General features: G+C 41.8%; 1 protein-coding gene across 4 annotated transcripts in view; it reads left to right on the forward strand.

Moving 5' to 3' along the window:
* The window catches only part of KIAA1671 (KIAA1671 ortholog), a 160,392-nt gene that overhangs the window by 113,058 nt on the left and 31,333 nt on the right, over positions 1–16,001 (forward strand). The window lies entirely within an intron of this gene.

The following is a 16,001-nucleotide window of genomic DNA, read 5'->3' on the forward strand; positions in this document are numbered from 1 at the left end:
TTTGGCCAGAGTATGCAACAGCTAGCTTCTGATTTCTGGGTATATTAAAAAGGCTTTCCAAGGACTCATTGAGATTTCATTCTACAACTCCAGTAATAAGAAGGCAGACTGAGTAGCTCCTCTCTTGGCTGATGACAAAGAGCCCATTCTGTATATATATTTAATTGCTCCCATTAATTTTATGGTAGCAGCTTTTTGTTTTTAATTTTTACTGGTATTGCATGCTGTGGGTGTCATGTTGGCTGTTTGTTGTGTGTCAGTCCCTTCTGCAGTCAGATATTTTTGCCACTAACTGTGCAGATTCTGACTCATGAGATCCATCTCAATCAATATTTCATTTATGCCATGTCCTTATTCTACATCAGTGCAACAAGGTATTTTAGATATTCTGTGCTTGTTTATAATGCTGTCTCTTTTTCCTTCAGATACTGTCTGCTTTAGTGACTATAGAAGAAAATTTCTTTCTGTTCTAGATTGGCAGGATATACAGTCGGTACATCACTTTCAGGGATTGAAAATTATAATGATGATGAATCCTGGACTAGTGCCAAAAACAAGATTTCTAGATGGAAGTAATAAGAGGCCCAATATTATTATAAGGTCTGATATATTGAGAAACATCAGAATTAGAAACAAATGAAAGTCTTCTTTTTAGCATCTTGCTTTATTTCACTTGAATTTTGAAATGATTTTCATGATTACTGTCATGAAAATATATGGAGCTATAAACCAAAGCTTGGAGAATTCCATAATCTAAAAGCTGTGTAAAGCATTTTGTGAAACTCCACTGGTTAGATGGAGACCGTTAAAATCATATGGAGAAAAAAAGATTGTTACTTAGGTGTTTTATTGGAGAGGCTTTTCTTGTCCAGCAAGCTTTTAAAGGCACTGATTTTGGACTGTCAGTCAGAAAATCCTTAATCCCTGTTCATTTCTCTTATGCATGGAAGAGAAGTTAGACTCTTCTATTGTGGTTTTCTTTTAAATTTCAGTTTTCTCTCCATCATGAGCACCCTGTGTAGGGAATGACTATACCTTAGGTCTCTCTACATGTGTTATTTGCAGCCTTTTAGTTTTCCTTTCTGAAATGTAGACCGGGATTCTTTAGTACTGGGATTATAGGAAGGAAGGTGGACCTTAGCTTTGGTGTTGCAATTCATCAGGTTGATAAATCCTAACATACTCTTCAGCACGGAGCTTTCTGAAGGTGGTTTCTAATGTCAGTAGATACACTGCAGCTGCAAAAGTTGTAAGCCAGGGGAGGGTGTTCTGAGTGTCACAGGAAGCCCTTTTGGTCAGTAGTTTATATACAAAAAGAAATATAATGGTTATTTCTCTCATTTGGAGCAAGCATTTATATTATATCCCATATTGGGAGGAGATTTACACACCTTTTGGCAGGGGATAAGAAAGTGAGAGATACTTTCAGTTAGGCTTATCAGGAATAGAGGATGAAAAGAGGGCTTACTGCCTTTATTAGTCTGTAACTGCTACAAACGTGCAGTATTCATGTATTCTATGATTCTATAGAATACATGAATACTGCACGTTTGTAGCAGTTACAGACTATCAGAGTTGGAAGGGAGCTCAGGAGGTCATATAGTGTCCAACCCCCTGATCAAAGCAGGACCAATCCCCAATTAAATCATCCCAGCCAGGCCTTAAAAACTTCTAAGGAAGGAGATTCCACCACCTCCCAAGGTAACGCATTCCAGTGTTTCACCACCCTCCTAGTGAAAAAGTTTTTCCTAATATCCAACCTAAACCTCCCCCACTGCAACTTGAGACCATTACTCCTTGTTCTGTCATCCACTACCACTGAGAACAGTCTAGAGCCATCCTCTTTGGAACCCCCTTTCAAGTAGTTGAAAGCAGCTATCAAATCCCCCCTCATTCTTCTCTTCCATAGACTAAACAATCCCAGTTCCCTCAGCCTCTCTTCATAAGTCATGTGTTCCAGTCCCTTAATCATTTTTGTTGCCCTCCGCTGGACGCTTTCCAATTTTTCCACATCCTTCTTGTAGTGTGGGGCCCAAAATTGAACACAGTACTCCAGATGAGGCCTCACCAGTGTCGAATAGAGGGGAACGATCACGTCCCTCAATCTGCTGGCAATGCCCATACATATACATCCCAAAATGCCATTGGCGGCCTTGGCAACAAGGGCATACTGTTGACTCATATCCAGCTTCTCGTCCACTGTAACCCCTAGGTCCTTTTCTGCACAACTGCTGCCTAGCCGTTCAGTCCCTAGTTTGTAGCTGTGTATGGGATTCTTCCATCCTAAGTGCAGGACTCTGCACTTGTCCTTGTTGAACCTCATCAGATTTCTTTTGGCCCAATGCTCTAATTTGTCTAGGTCCCTCTGTATCCTATCCCTACCCTCCAGCGTATCTACCTCTCCTCCCAGTTTAGCGTCATCTGCAAACTTGCTCAGGGTGCAATCCAGACCATCCTCTAGATCATTAATGAAGATATTGAACAAAACTGGCCCCAGGACCGACCCCTGGAGCACTCCACTTGATACCGGCTGCCAACTAGACATGGAGCCATTGATCACTAACCGTTGAGCCCAACAATCTAGCCAGTTTTCTAACCACCTTATCGTCCATTCATCCAGCCCATACTTCTTTAACTTACTGGCAAGAATACTGTGGGAGACGGTGTCAAAAGTCTTGCTAAAGTCAAGGAACATATAGACTATTTACATTCTTTCTCCCCATGCATGATGTAAGGCAGCTTGCTTGTGAGTAGGAGAGCTTTTCCAGTATGCCTTCCTTTTGCATTGTGGGTATAGTTTAAGCATTATTTATGCAATTGGTAACGGTTCTTTGGTTTATTGATATGTCTTGTGTCATAAATATAAAGGGAAGGGTAAACCCCTTTGAAATCCCTCCTGGCCAGGGGAAAGCTCCTCTCACCTGTAAAGGGTTAAGAAGCTAAAGGTAACCTCGCTGGCACCTGACCAAAATGACCAATGAGGAGACAAGATACTTTCAAAAACTGGGAGGAGGGAGAGAAACAAAGGGTCTGTGTCTGTCTATATGCTGGTCTTTACCGGAGATGGACCAGGAATGGAGTCTTAGAACTTTTAGTAAGTAATCTAGCTAGGTATGTGTTAGATTATGATTTCTTTAAATGGCTGAGAAAAAAATTGTGCTGAATAGAATAACTATTTCTGTCTATGTATCTTTTTTGTAACTTAAGGTTTTGCCTAGAGGGGTTCTCTATGTTTTTGAATCTAATTACCCTGTAAGATATCTACCATCCTGATTTTACAGGGGGGATTTCTTTATTTCTATTTACTTCTATTTTTTATTAAAAGTCTTCTTGTAAAAAACTGAATGCTTTTTCATTGTTCTTAGATCCAAGGGTTTGGGTCTGTGGTCACCTATGCAAATTGGTGAGGCTTTTTATCCAACATTTCCCAGGAAAGGGGGGGTGCAAGTGTTGGGAGGATTGTTCATTGTTCTTAAGATCCAAGGGTCTGGGTCTGTAGTCACCTAGGCAAATTGGTGAGGCTTTTTACCAAACCTTGTCCAGGAAGTCGGGTGCAAGGTTTTGGGAAGTATTTTGGGGGGAAGGATGCGTCCAAACAGCTCTTCCCCAGTAACCAGTATTAGTTTGGTGGTGGTAGCGGCCAGTCCAAGGACAACGGGTGGAATATTTTGTACCTTGGGGAAGTTTTGACCTAAGCTGGTAAAGATAAGCTTAGGAGGTTTTTCATGCAGGTCCCCACATCTGTACCCTAGAGTTCAGAGTGGGGGAGGAACCTTGACATCTTGTATGGTTCTTTCCCCAAAAAAGATTATTTATGCAGAAAGTTATAATGCTGAAATATGTATGTTTGATATATTAGAATACTGTGTGATTTGATGCCTTAAGATGTCAGAGGTGAAAGTTTGCATTCTAGCACAGTTAATAATTTGTAACCAACTTATTTTCTCTACTCTGTCTCTTTAAAATGTTCAGTGAGTGACCTGAGGTTCTTTCTGTAGCTCATATTCTTGGTCCACAATAATAAGTAATTCCAAGAAAAGTGTTAGTCAAGAAAAATACATAATTAAGTGTATAGTCTATTCATTTTATATAGTATTCATGCCTGAGGGCCTCTGAGCAATTAATTGAAATGTATGCATCTGTAGTTTTAAGAGAATTAATATGATGTCTGGCTAGTATTAGAATGATTGTTATTAAAGTCAGCAGATGCTATACAGAGTGGAAGTTGAGAGAACATAGTGTTTAACTTAACTCCACACTGGTAGCTGAGAATAATGGCATTTTCTCCTAAATTTATAATAAGGAGAGATCTTTCATAACCGTTAGCAAATATTGAATTTTTAATGGCTTCTTGTATGTGTCATTTACTGTCTGTAAACAAAACTGGGTGAAGTCAGAAAAATGAAACAGAAACAAATGTTGGGATTCTGAAAGGTCCCTAAGGACTCAGATGTCCAACTCTGAGTGGAGGCTTAACTACCTCAGTCTCCCTTGGCAAATCTGAGGCAAAGTTGGATCTTTCAAGGGAGATGGATGAGAGTGATAAAGATTGTGTGCACAGTAAAATAGTCACCTAGTAAATTACTTTCTCTCAATATTTTGGTACTTCGTGCTTCCAGACCTGTTTAGAATCTGCATGTGCTAGAGACTCATAAAAATGAATTATAATTACACTGAGCTTTATCAAACATCAAAAAATGAAGTTTATTGGTTTTTGTTTATCCATGTTAGTTTTCAGAGCATTATAATATTCTGTGTACCCTCCTCTATATATGAACTCTGATTGGTTTTTTAGGGAAATGTCTTTATTTGTAATCTTTTCTGTCAGGAATTTACTGCACAGTAATTGACACACGTGGTTTCAATGGGGATGACTCATGAATCAGCTTTCACCAAATACGGGCTCCGCAATCTGGCCCTAAACCTGTGTATAATGTGTAACTTTATTCTGAGATGTTAGTCAATTTGAATTCTTACCTTTTTCCTGTAGAAAAGGTGTAGAAATGTTTCAGGATTTAGCTACTGTAGGACCCTTTACTATTACCTAGCTTGAATACAGTATTAGACATCCACTACCATTTCACTTATTTATACATCAAATTTTCAGATCTTAGGTGGATGTTATACAAAAAAAAAATCAACAAAACCATTAAAATTTTTTTCCATGTAATCTATGTTAAAAGCAAGCATTATCTTCTGTGTTATCATGGGAAAGTCTATAAAACTGCAGGAACATGAAAGAACAGTTAAAATTTTAAACCAAACTGGTGAATATGTCTGTCAGTCAGTGTTCGAGTTAGAAACCTACTAAGAATTACTGAACCTTTAGCAGGGCAACAAATTTAGTCGACAGACCTTATAATATGTTGCCATTTAAATGTTTGGTTGTCTTTAACTGTTCTGAACAAATATCTTCTGCTTCCAACAATTTTTCTCAGAAGTACCTCGTTAATATTAGATATACTTACTTGCTATTCCCTTTCTCCTTTGCAGTTTCCCATTTTGTTTCCTGAGCTTCTCAATGTATGCCGTTCTGTTAAGGGCACACAGGAGCCTAGAAGAAGCTTGAAACATGAGGGCAGTAAGGGAAGAAAAAACACATGCAATATAATTCACCCAAGTATATAGAGAATTACTCCTGAGGGTGTTCTGCACCAAAAAGATTAAAAATTCTGAGCACAATATTTTAAAATTCTGCAAAATCCTGCAAGTTTTATTTATCAATAAGTAAATGCAGAGGCTCCAGCACAGCAGTGGGGAGCACAGGCCACTGGCAGCACGAAGATGGGAGATCACCTTTCAGCACCCCCGGCCCTGGGAAATGGACTCAGTGGGGAGGCTGCACTTGACCCTGACACAGCACAAGGCCTGGGACTGGCCGAGAAACACCCTGGGGCCCTGCCCTTCTGTGCCAGGTGCACCAGTTGTAGGGCAAGCAGGCTCAACTAGGCAAATTCCAAATGTGAAGGGGCTTAGTGTGTGTGTGTGGGGGGGGGGCGGCGGAGATCCAGGTGTGGGTTGAGAGGATTCTGTGTGGGACAATGTGGGTGCAGGCAGCTTGGGGGGGGATCTATTTGTGGGGGGATCTGGATGCACAGAGTCTTGTTGGGGGGGGGGGGTTCCAGGTGCAGGAGCAATAGGACTCTGCAGGGGCTTCCAGGTGAAGGTGGTTGGGGCTCAGTGGGAGGGGTCTGGGTGTGGGGGTCTCAGCGGGGGAATATAGATGCTGGGGGAGTGTGGTTTGTTGGGGTGGGGGTCTGGATGCAACTAGTTGGGGGTCAGTGGTGTGGGGGTCTGGATGTGGGGACTTGGGGGTTCAGGGGGTGGGGGTTTGAGTGCAGGGAGCTCAATGGGGGGTGGTCTTCGTGCAGGGATGGGCAGTCTGGAGGCAGGGGGTCTGGGTGCAGGGGGCTCCAGATGCAGGTTGAGGTTCAGTGGGGTAGGGTTCGGGTATGGAGTGCTTCTGGATGTATGGGGTGAGGTTTGGCAGGAGTGTCTGGGTATGGGAGGTCCAGATGCATGGGGGCTGGGGTGGGGATGGAGGAGCAACTCCCCGTACAGTGACCCCTCCACCCGCAGCTGAGGAGTGATGGGGGCAGAATTAGGGTAGGATACTGAGCTTCCTATAACTGAGGGAGGTTTCTGGGAGTGGGTCTGACACAGCCCCAGCCACTCTTTGTAGGGAAAGAGGGAAGTCCCATACTCTCCTGCCTCCGGCCCAGCTGGGACTAGCAGTTGATCTTGGCTCAGGGTAGGAGCCACTGGCTGGAGTGTCCCCAGCCCCACAGTGATTTACCTTTCTGTCAGCTGCTCCGGGTTCCTGAAACGATGTACCTGTGCTACCAGGGAGTGGTGTGCGATTGTTCTTGCAGCTTTCCTTTGCTTCTCTGTCAAAAAGTCATTTTTCTGTGGGGAAGCAAAGAAATATGTGGGGGACGTGAATTCTGCACATGCTCAGTGGCGCAGATTTCACCCAGGAGTAAAGAACATACCTTTTAGCCTTACTGAATGGAAAACAACACTATCTGCTTCATCACAAATAGGCTCCAACTTACCGGTGTTTAGCTGACCATTTTCTGTGATACTTTTCTGGCTGTACATGGGTGCATTTTGAAATCAACATATATCAGCTATATATTCTTGAAAAAGGTTAGGGTCCTGTAAAATGAAAAATCACTCAGTCATGTAGTTCAAAAAAGTACTTATTTGACACATGCTTAATATTTGTAAGTTAATGCACACACTAGAAATACAATGCTTTCTAGACTTGTCTCTTTAACTGAGAACTGCTTGCTGAAAAAGGAAAATATTAGAGTACCTCAGGGGTTCTGAGTATTGATTCACAAATAAGTTTGCCAGAAAGAAATTATAGGCATGTGAAAGAAATGGCATATATAGAATGGTTTTGTTCATTTCTCCAGCCCTAACACTTTCTTTCTATTTGCTGTGGAAACTTTATTATCAAAGATTATTCTTGTTTTTCTGTCAGGGAGGTTTGTTTAGAGTATTTGTGATACAAAAGATCCCCTCCTACTGCATCCCATGACATTTTTACTACTGAGCTATCGCGTAAATATCTGTGGGACTACATGGTGTGCTGGTAAGATTGCCATATACTGTAGTTATAGCTCCATAGTGCTTGCTCTTAATACAGCTGCAACAATCCTCATGAACTCTACATAGTCTTGTGCAGAAAATGGTACAAGGTGATCGACAGTCTCTGTACACTGATTACATAAGTGTTTTATTTTAACATGCAATATGAGAACATGATTAGATTTATATAGCAAACACCAAGCGGAAAAACAATTGAGCTAGCAGAAGTGGGGAGAAAAGTAAGAAGAGTACTTTGTACTTGTAAACTGCTTTGAAAGAACTACCCTAAAGGTGGTGATATCATTTTACAGCTGGTCAAACGCAGGAAAAGAGAGGAGAATTGACTTGCCCAAGGTTACAGAGCTAGTGAGTGGTGGCAGAGAACAGAACCCAGAAGTCTTAATTCAGCCCCCAAGAACGTGAAGCTACAAATATGGTATTATAGTGACTAAAACACATGGTTAGCCGGGTTAAGAGGAAATACCCTGGGCTTGTATGAAATTGCTGCAGAAGTGTCCGACGTAGGACAGGAGAAGAACATTCCATATTACTACATTTGAAAAATTAATACATTCTTCATGACTGTAGACTTACCCACAGCGTGGGCTGAAGGTGTAACAACTCATGACCTTAATCTACTGCATACAGCAAGGAAAGTAATTGCTATCATAATGTTATTGGATAGGCTGTGGAGACACTTGAATAAAGTGGAGCAGGAAGCTGTTCGGTTTCGTACTACCTATGTGCTGAGCTGTGTGTGTTTACTGGAGACTAAAAACAGACATTTCACTCGGTATCTAGGAATGGTACATTGAAATAGTTGAAAATTTAGAGCAACTGTACAGCCTTTTTCAAACTCCTATCACGAGGTAAAAGTGATTGTATCTCATATTACTTTGTTCAGCATTATCGCAGACCACTTCACAGGTCACAGTTTATGAAATTGAGACACTGGTGCATGTGAGCATGAAGTCCTAAGGAGCTGGGCTATGCAGGTCTTGCTGCTGTTCTTGCGATTATGTTGATATTAATGTAAACAGATGTGGCTGGCTGAAGTAAAGCTCTGAAGCTGGCTCAGCAATGACCCCTCCCCCCCCAAGGTTAGATGGGAGTGACAGACAGTTTGTTGTGACTAGGAATGAAGAAAAGGCGAACTATTTGCCTGTGGAAGTCTAGGAAGAGATTGATGGCTTTGGTGGAAAGTGTCTGACAAATTATGGAAACCTTGTTTGGTAGGAGTTATGGGATATTAGAATGTGGTATGACGCTAGTTTGTAGATGCTGCGGCTTTATGGCGAGAGAGCTGGTTGTTAACATGTATGAGTGATTTGGGGGTGTTCTGTGCAAGGGCAGCAGCTGTAGGGAAACCAACTTCAATATGGAAGTAGAGAGAGTGGTTATTGTGCAGCCTCATTTTGTAGAGCGAAAACAGTCCTATGTAATATGTAGGTGGGGGATTCTCCTCAGCAGAGGAAAAACAGACCAATATAGAACCAAATCCATGCTCCCTCCACAAAATAGAAAATAGCAGACAGCAGGTGAATGCTTGGGTGATGAAACAGAAGATTAGAAGATGAAGTATGACAGTGGCATTTATCTGAAGAAATCTGAATGCTGTGGAGTGGAGATTCCTAAACTGAAGTCCATGGAACATTTGCTGGTAGTCTTTAGAGAGCCAGCTGGTCACATGCTGCTCGCTCTCCCCTTCTTATTTCTGGCTGCTAAATTGTGTTCAGATAGATCAAAGTATGTAGGACTTTTTTGTAGCAGGGGAATTAAGCAATCTCAATCAGCAGGCTCATGAGAGGAGGGGAAGTGTCCATAATGCAGTGTAAGGTGAGGCTCACATTCTGGGAAAAGTATGGGAAGCCCTGTCCTAATGTCCTGTGAATCGTTCTCTCAAGAGTTTAATAACGGGTTGGAACTAAGAGCTGGGGACAGTGCTGACCTCCTCTGAACTAGCTGCAGTTGGGTTTTTGATTAGAATTGTTAACAGCTGGGTTTTTTAAATAAATAAGACCTATATAAATAAGATACATTCCTCTGGGTATCCCATTTTGTCTAGTCTCATCTCTGTCTGGTTCTTTGATCTAAATTCCCAGGGGAGAGAGTTTTTTTATTTGTCTTGTAAAGTACTAAGCACACTGTCAGTGCCAAGCAAATAATAAATAACTTACTGTCCTCTGTTTAGTGCAGCTGCTCTCCATTTCCCTGCCCGTTTTGCATTTTAGCAGTTTGTATATTCTGTGGAAGGAGAAAGATAGCTAAGTCGAGCATGAAATAGTACGCTTCCCACTCAGCTACTCACTTTTGCTTAGCTTGTCCATTGTTTCCCCCATACTGATATCTTCCATTCTGTGTGTTATGACTGACTCCATACCCCACCCTTCTTTGGGACATGGGGCTTACCCACACTAGATGCTGAAATTGGTGTCTGAGACTCCCCATCCCCACTAGTCACTTATACATGTGCCACTAAAGCTCTCCAGGCTTCTGCTTTTACCCCTTTAAAGACAATGTAGCAGGACCGCAAACAGCACAGGCTTAACAAAGGAATTTTTTTAGCCACAGAAACTTTATTCTTAAAGCACTGAGAGTTACAGATCTATGAAAATAAAAGTATTGAGATGTACTTTCCCCTTGCACACTTGGATGACCCTCTGCAGATTTTTAACACCAAACTGCTTGCCCATGGAAGGATAGCAATCTGGAGTTACAAGGTTCCAGAAAGTGATTGTCACCCATCTCTCAGTTGTCCAAGCAGCTCCCATTTGTGTCTGCACTGCAAAACGGGGGTGAGCTTGGCGCACAACTCCAGGAATGTGGCTTTCCACATCTGAATGTTCTGCAGTCACTGCTGGTGATCCCTGATTTGCATCATGATCTGGTCCCACCATTTGCTGCTTTTTTTCATCGACCCAGGACCACCACTCAGCTGTGCACAGCTAGTCAGTAAATACATGAAGAAGCTGATCAGTTTCATCCCCCAACCTCTGTATTCCCAGTGCATGACTGGCCACTGTGGGGTAGCTGTGGCTCTGCAAACACGCAAGAGTCAGATGCCTTGTCCTCAAAATAGACGAGAGCTCCACTGGTCTGTGTGGCATCCATGTCTTTCGTGATCAGATGGCAGAGAGAGTAAAACTAGTGCAGAAAGAATAGATTATGGGATGGAGCAGAGAGAATTGAGAGAGTTTGGGGTCAAATTCTCACAGTCCCTCACAAGAGTGGTTGTATCCCACAGTACGCTGCAAAAACTTCCTACAAGGTTGTGTGACAGCTGATGGTTCTGGTGTACACTGGGATGCCTACCCCTGGCGCAACACATCTTGTGTGTTGATACAGCCTGATGCTGTGAGGACATACAGCACTAGCAAAGGCAGCCAAATGTGAACACACTCTGCCAAAGTAGCTATGTTGGCAGCAATATACCAGCAGAACTTTTGCTGGTAAAATTTTCCAGTATAGACAAGTCCTAACAGGCAGAAAATCATACAGGTATCCTCCTCAAGGATTATATACTGAAGCAAATGGCATGAAACTGAACACTACCCTAGATAGAAAATGTGATTGATTGTTGGTCGTTTGGGATAATGAATGCAAGAAGGAGCCAACATGTCTGTACATGATACATAATTTCTGGCTTCAGTGGATGACTCAGTGCCACTGGGAAACAGAGGGCACCAGAGTGCTTTACTTTGGAGTAGGATGTTATAGCTGTGATTTTACATCTGTCTGCTGCAAATTCAGGATATCAGCAACATCAGATATGACCCATTTCTCTTCCCCCCCCAAAAAAAGAGGATTGATTCCTTCATATTTGTCACATATCTATTAGTAATACAACCTGCTAGCTTCACTAGACAGTTATTTGAAAATGAAAGGTGAGAGATACAATGCAGAAAGCCAAGGTTATTCAGTTATGTCTATTACTACCCTTTGAGTGCATTCCATTGTAGCTACGCTTTAATCTGATTTACTTTTTATCAAACACCTTCTAATATCTGGTGTTATGCAACTACTACTACTGGGAAACTGTTCCACCCTTAAATCTGCTGGGGGAATTCTCAGCTGCCTAGATTATATCCCCATTATGTAGCTCGGGTGGTGCAAAGGGACAAAACTGGAGCAGAGAATCTAGCCTAGTGCATTTATCAAATGCACAGTTTGCTGAATAATGAGTAGTTGTGACTGCCATATGACTGAACAAATGATAGGCACAGTTAAGGTTAAGATTCTGATTCCCGCCTCCACCTTGGAGAAAATGTTTGTTTGTGTTTGCTTGTTTAGAATCATAGAATATCAGGGTTGGAAGGGACCCCTGAAGGTCATCTAGTCCAACCCCCTGCTCGAAGCAGGACCAATTCCCAGTTAAATCATCCCAGCCAGAGCTTTGTCAAGCCTGACCTTAAAAACCTCTAAGGAAGGAGATTCTACCACCTCCCTAGGTAACGCACTCCAGTGTTTCACCACCCTCTTAGTGAAAAAGTTTTTCCTAATATCCAATCTAAAACCTCCCCCACTGCAACTTGAGACCATTACTCCTCGTTCTGTCATCTGCTACCATTGAGAACAGTCTAGAGCCATCCTCTTTGGAACCCCCTTTCAGGTAGTTGAAAGCAGCTATCAAATCCCCCCTCATTCTTCTCTTCTGCAGGCTAAACAATCCCAGCTCCCTCAGCCTCTCCTCATAAGTCATGTGTTCTAGACCCCTAATCATTTTTGTTGCCCTCCGCTGGACGCTTTCCAATTTTTCCACATCCTTCTTGTAGTGTGGGGCCCAAAACTGGACACAGTACTCCAGATGAGGTCTCACCAATGTCGAATAGAGGGGAACGATCACGTCCCTCGATCTGCTGGCTATGCCCCTACTTATACATCCCAAAATGCCATTGGCCTTCTTGGCAACAAGGGCACACTGCTGACTCATATCCAGCTTCTCGTCCACTGTAACCCCTAGGTCCTTTTCCGCAGAACTGCTGCCTAGCCATTCGGTCCCTAGTCTGTAGCGGTGCATTGGATTCTTCCATCCTAAATGCAGGACCCTGCACTTATCCTTATTGAACCTCATCAGATTTCTTTTGGCCCAATCCTCCAATTTGTCTAGGTCCTTCTGTATCCTATCCCTCCCCTCCAGCGTATCTACCACTCCTCCCAGTTTAGTTTTTACCATCCAAGAAAAAGAGATGGGAGGCAATGAAGTAGGAAGCTTCAGTTATGAATGTGTCTGCTTTTTCCATCCCAAATATTGTTTTATTACCTTGGGGTTTTTTATTTTACAGCATTACCAAATACATAGTCCTAGCAAATTGAGGAAATGTAAAAACAAAGCAAATATTTAAATGTACTAAATCCAGTGTTGTGACTTCAGCTGAAAAATAACCAGGATATCTGGTAGTTTTATACAAATGTTTATAGGAACTCAGAGAAGTGCTTACATTCATTTTCAGTAAGACTTCTTTTACGCTCCTTCTGCTTTCCATAAAACACCATTCAGAGTACCTCAAAACACTAACTTTAAGGTGGGTACCTGTAGCAAGCCAATCAAATGTTAAAAGAATCCTTTGGTGTCCTTTAGTATCCAGAATAACATTCAGTTTATACTGTATAGCTTATATAGTCTTGGGCAAGTTACTTCACCTCCCTGTGCCTTAGTTTTCCACATCCAAAAATTGGGATAATTATACTTTTTTATAAAGCGCTTTGAGAACTATGGATGAAAAATGTTTTATAAGAGATTATTATTATTTATTATTTACTACAAGCACAAACTGTTAAAATACATTATTAAGGTTGCAAAGTCAAGCTCTCAGAAGTTAGGAAATGCCAGAGTTAAGGTTGCCCATGCAACCATAATTCAGCCCTGTTGTATGCATGCATTGTGCTTTATGATAGCCTTTAATTACATGATCACATACTATTTTTCCTGCCTTATTCAGTGCACTGGATGGACGGTGCTTGCTTAATGAGCAGCTAGTCAATATTCGATTGTTCAATGTGTGACCCTAGGTCTTAGTTACTGCGCGCTATTCAAACCCTGTTCGGAACACAGAATTATTCATTTCCTCACGGGCTTTACTATGAGGCTCAGCACTAGAATATCTGAATGCTTCCCCAAACACTGATGAATTTATTTTCACAACATTCCTGAGACAGACACACACAGCATAAAAAACTGCAGCCTGAAGGGTTAAAGTTTGGCAAAGTTATAAGCAACTGAAAACAGAGCCATATAAAGGGAATTTTCAGGCAACCTTAATAATGGGTGGGGCCGCCAGCCCAGCCTGTTGTTATATTGCATTCATTATATAGCACAGCTTCCAAGGATGTCCATGAGAATCTTCTGCCACAAAAAGGGCACAAACCAATTTCTGTGCACGGCTCTGAGTGTATGGCTCACACGCAAGTGCATCTTGGGATGTGTTGATTTTTACAGTTTTTATTACGGCCATTGGCTAGTTCTATATTGATTTCTGTAATGCAAACATGAGACGTGTGGATATTATTCTTTTAATGAGAGTGATCCAAAGGCACACAGTTGGGTTTGCATTTCTACTGCTGCTTTTCTCTTCATGGTGACTGTGTTCTTGACTGTTCTGCAAACAGTTATAAAACTCCTTTCCCCTCTTGTCTAATTACTTATACGTAGTACATTTTAAAATTTTCTGCGGGGACAGTTGACTACACTACAACTCCTATAGAAGTGAACCAATGTGCCATTCATCTTCGTAAAAGTTTTGTCCTATAAAACTGTTTTCCCTGCTTTTGTCAGTGCACTGTACTATTTTTATATTGGTATTTGCTTAGCATGCTCAAAAAGTAATCTGCATGCTTATTGGTTTTTTGTTCAGCAGCTAATTGTCCAAGTGACAGAATTCAATTGTCTGGGTATTGATAATGGCAGGGAGAGCCTTTTACTTCTACTTGCTGGTTCAAATCCTACACAGACTTTTGGTAACTGACAATCATAACCATCATCTGGCTTTTGGTTGGCCCGTGTGAAATGAGTTAGGTGGCCTTAATCCAGCTCCTACCGGAGAAGTGTCCACAACGCCACCGCCACCCCCAGAACACTCAGTGTTAGGTGCGGATTGGCAACTTTGGCAGTCCCTTGAGAGAGGTCAAGTACTAAATGGTCACGGAGACTGAATTATCCTTCTACTCCAAGGGATGGCCCCTCCACATCAGCTGGTGTCATCTCAGTGAAGCGATGGCAAGAAACTGTTCCTGCTGCTCGCTGTGCTCACAGTTCTGTGGCTAGATAGAGCTTGGGGCTCCAGAGCTGTCACTCGACACCTTTCACTGACTTGGTGGTATGCTGCTGAATAATTTCTCACTCTAAGGAGCATCCATATCACTTTCCTCCTAAGGCACCTGCTCCCCTCCCTCACTTTAACAAGACAAAACACTCATCTATGCTTTAGGGCACTTTCTGCACTGATAGAGGGAGGAACAAGATGAGTCTCTAAGTCTCTTGTTTCTAATTTCTGTGATCAAATGTTGTAGGAACAATAAATGACACACATGACTAGGAAACGGTATTCTCACTACTTTTATGGCTTCCAATTGAGAATTAACCACATGTGACATTCTCTTCCAATGCACTTGGAGGTTAGACATAATGTCACAATGCAGATGTAAATGTCAGTGTGTAATGACTTCTGACACTGTGAGTTCGTGCAGAAATGAGAAGAAGAAAAAGTGGTTGAAATGACTTGTTGAGGATCACTTGGAAATGTCATTTTACATCAGACTCTATTGCTATGTTTCACATAGTTACAAATGACACTTCAAATGAAAATGACAGTTTGTTTTTAATGACATATGGAACTAGAGTCTAAAGGCTGAAGAAAACTCACTGCTGTGTGATGCTGTGTACTGTTCATTTTCTCTCCCTCAGAGGATTGTTAGCTTTACATGTTCTTGTGGATTTATAACAAAAAAGTTAAACGCTAATAAAATAGCAATCCAATGTTTAAAAGGAACACTGGCAAGTAAATTAGGCTCCAAATATAACCTATTTAAATAGTTATGATCATATGGAGCGAAGGCTATGGATTCAGAATATATTCCAAAAAATGTAGTCTGTAAAAACAATAGGTTCTTTTGGGGACTTGCACTGCAAGCTTTCTGCTTCCTCCTTTGACTTTGTGCAGCAGTTAATTAACAAACATCAGTTTCTAAGCTATGCGCATTCCTACTGACCCAATCATGATGCTACTGCACAAACAAGGAGGTGGATCAAATGGAGCTCCATCAAATGATTCTGCAGCATTGTAAACAAAAGTGAGGAAGTAGTGAGCAAGAGAGGAATGTTTGCCAAACATGTGCAATTGTCTGGCAAGATAATTTTATTTCGAGGAGCTTCCATAATACTTCCATACTTCCAAAATACTCCTATAGAA

The sequence above is a fragment of the Lepidochelys kempii genome, chromosome 15, assembly GCF_965140285.1.
Source record: "Lepidochelys kempii isolate rLepKem1 chromosome 15, rLepKem1.hap1, whole genome shotgun sequence".
Classification (NCBI taxonomy): domain Eukaryota; kingdom Metazoa; phylum Chordata; order Testudines; family Cheloniidae; genus Lepidochelys; species Lepidochelys kempii.